This window comes from Theropithecus gelada, chromosome 4, assembly GCF_003255815.1.
Source record: "Theropithecus gelada isolate Dixy chromosome 4, Tgel_1.0, whole genome shotgun sequence".
NCBI classification, from domain to species: domain Eukaryota; kingdom Metazoa; phylum Chordata; class Mammalia; order Primates; family Cercopithecidae; genus Theropithecus; species Theropithecus gelada.
The window spans coordinates 72,974-76,546 of record NC_037671.1 but is presented as its reverse complement, the minus strand read 5'-3'; the positions used below and the strand labels follow the sequence as shown (position 1 = coordinate 76,546).

The window sequence follows — 3,573 nt, the reverse complement described above, 5'->3', positions numbered from 1 at the left end:
AGTGAGCCGAGATAGTGCCACTACACTCCAAGCTGGGTGACACTGTCCCAAAAGAAAGAAAAGGAAAAGAAATGTAGATGGTACAGAAAATATATGAAAATTAGATAATCTGGATGAATAGGAGGATTTCTAGAAAGAATAGACAGAGGGAACAGAAGGGATGAAATTATCAAAGAAATAATTCAAGAACTTTTCTCAGAACCGAGAGATATGATTCCAAAGTGAGACAGACATAGACATCAAGTGTCTAACAGAAGTGTCTAACAAAAGGAATGAAATCCAAGGTATAGTATCATAATTTTAAAAATACTGAGGACAAAAAGGAAAATCACAAATTGGACAAAAAGAAAATAACAGGTCACATAAAAAAGATCAAAACTCAAATAGTATAGAGGTTTCTCCTATTTTTCTTTTTCTTTTCTTTATTTTTTATTTTTATTTTTATAAAAATAAACAGTGAGACAGGATCTCACTCTGTCACCCGGGCTGGAGTGTAGTGATACAATCATGGCTCACTGCAGCCTTGAACTCCTGGGCTAAAGGGATCATCCCCTCTCAGCCTCCTGAAAACTACAGACGTGTACCACCATGCCCAGCTAATTTTTAAATTTTATTTTATGTTTTATAGAGACACAATCTCACTACGGTGCCCAGGCTGATCTTGAACTCCTGGGCTCAAGCAGTCCTCCCACTTTGGCTTCCCAAAGTGCTGGTATTACAGGTGTGCACAGTAACACCTAGCTGAGGGCTTTTCAACAGTAGCACTGGAAGCTGGAAGATAGTGGAGCAGTACTTTCCTAATTTAGGTGTAAATTTTACAACTTGGAATTTTATTTTCAGTAAAACTGTTAATCAGATGTAATAATAATATAAAAGACATTTTCAGACAAAATTTCAAAAACTACCCTCCCTTGCCCCTTACCTTAGGAAATTCCATCAAAGTAAGGGATTAGATCAAGAGAGATAAAGATGTGGGATCCTCCAAAGAGCGAAGAGAATGAAAATCCCAGGAGGATGCTGAAGAGACACCCTAGGAGGTTGCTGTGTGGGAGAACTGGGGATCCACAGGTCCAGATCAAAATGGTTTGGAGGCCGGGCATGGTGGCTCATGCTTGAATTCCAGCACTTTGTGAAGCCAAGGTGAGTTGGTCACTTGAGGCTAGGAGTTTGAGACCAGCCCAGTCAACATGGTAAAACCCCATCTGTACCAAAAACACACAAAAGAATTAGCTGGGCATGGTGGCACACGCCTGTAATTCCAGCTACTCAAGAGGCTGAGGCAGAGAATTGCTTGAACCCAGAAGGCAGAGGTTGCAGTGAGCCAAGATTGCACCGTTGCACTTCTGCCTGGGTGACAGTGGATCTCAAAAAAAAAAAAGGGGGGGTGCCAAAACCTCAGGAATTAAGAAAATTCCTTTACCTGGTCACAGAATGATATTACCAAGAAAAAGAGGGAATTGATTAATTGTAATACATTAACTGCAGAGAAAAAAATAGACTTCTGTAGAATTTGCTGACAAATTTGTGATAAATTCATAGACAAATGATCAAAAGAAAACCTAGTAGATCTGTATAGTTCTGGATATCATTTCATAAAGCCCAGCTTAGAACCTGCGCCCTCAGCCTTTCTAAAGATTTCAAAAGCTCTTAATACCCTTTGTAAAATGTCTTCCTGTTAATTTACCTAGCATAATCTCTAGTTCCTGCACTGAACCCTGACTGATATAACTTCCTATTAAGAAACAGGAAGAAGAAAACTAATTGAGCATCGAAATGCTTTTACTTCTAGGAACAGAGAATTAGGGGTTGGTACCGGACTATAGTTTTTGTTATGTCTTCTAGAACTATTTGACTTTTTAGATTACTTATCTGCATAAATTTGATAAAAATTTTAAATAGTTAAATAAAAACTCATTTAGGAGACAATATATTAGAATACTAAGATGTGTACTGAATTTAAAAAACAAAGAGGCCAGGAGTGGTGGCTCACACCTGTAATCCCAGCATTTTGGGAGGCTGAGGCAGGCAGATCACCTAAGGTCAGGAGTTTGAGACCAGCCTGGTCAATATGATGAAATCCCACCTCTACTAAAAATACAAAAATTAACTGGGCGTGGTGGCGGGCACCTGTAGTCCCAGCTACTTGGGAGGCTGAGACAGGAGAATTGTTTGAACTTGGGAGATGGAGGTTGCAGTGAGCAGAGATTGTGCCACTGCACTCCAGCCTGGGTGACAGAGTGAGACTCTGTCTCAAAAAACAACAACAACAACAAAAACAAACAAACAAACAAAAAACAAAGAACTCCACCATCCATGCAGACTGCCTTTTCTCTTTAAAAGTGGCATCTGAGGCCAGGCGCGGTGGCTTATGCCTGTAATCCCAGCATTTTGGGAGGCAGGGGAGGGTAGATCACCTGAGGTCAGGAGTTTCAGACCAGCCTGACCAACATAGTGAAACCCCGTCTCTACTAAAAATACACAAAAAATTAGCTGGGGATGGGGGCAGGTGCCTGGGCAACAGAGTGAGACTCCGTCTAAAAAAAAAAGTGGCATCTGACACAGAGAATATTAGCATGGCCCCTGCTCAAGGATGACACACAAATTTGTGAAGAGTTCCATTAAAAAAAAAAAGAAAAGTCTGGGCGAGGTGGCTCAGTCCTGTAATCCCAGCACTTTGGGAGGCCGAGGTGGAAGGATCACTTGAGGTCAGGGGTTCAAGTCTAGCCTGGCCAACATGGCAAAACCCCGTCTCTACTAAAGTACAGAAAAATTAGCTGGGCATGGTGGTGCATGCCTGTAGTCCCAGCCCCAGCTACTCCGGAGGCTGAGGCAGCAGAATTGCTTGAACTCAGGAGAAGGAGGTTGCAGTGAGCTGAGATCATGCCATTGCACTCCAGCCTGGGCAAGAAGAGCAAAACTCCATCTCAAAAAAAAAAAAAAAAAAAAAAAGACATCTGAATTTATACAATTACAATGTCAATAAAAATAGATAAATGAATAAATACACTTAGTCTGTTTTTTTTTAATGGCATCTGGACATTCCTACACTGTGGAAAATTTACAAATATATAGTAGGAATACCTCTTATAAATATATAAGCCTCTCAGTTTTTCCTTCCAATGCATTGCAGATTGTCTTTATTTAGCCCTTTTCCCTGGGATCCAGCGACTGAGCGCAGTGCAAGCTATGTTTTTTCTGTAAACACAGCACCTCACAATTCTAGAAGACAACCAAGTAAACTTCAGGGCCCTACATCGATCACCATTCCATCTGCTCTTCTCTGCTCTGATGCTTCCTGTCCCTGCAGAAACCCAAGGCCTCCTTAGCCCATGGAGCTGCTGTGGTTGCAAATAACCTTGTGCCCCTGGGAACCTGTGAGATGCAGTATGTCATCAGTCTCTCTCAATCTTGGCCTGAGTCCAAGAGAAAGGCAGCTGCTCTGAGGTTCAAGACTCTCCGGTGACTCAGCTCTCTAATTCCCGGTACTCTGTGCATAGGCCTTCCTCAATTCCATCTCCTAGACTATGCCAGATGCAGGTCGAGTCCTCAACGATGAGATAACCAAGATGCAAA

General features: G+C 41.8%; 1 non-coding gene across 1 annotated transcript; it reads left to right on the top strand.

Moving 5' to 3' along the window:
* Positions 1-2,523: 2,523 nt before the first annotated feature.
* LOC112623932 lies at positions 2,524-2,625 on the top strand. The gene has a single exon (XR_003119278.1). It is a non-coding gene; the product is annotated as a U6 spliceosomal RNA (small nuclear RNA).
* Positions 2,626-3,573: the final 948 nt, after the last annotated feature.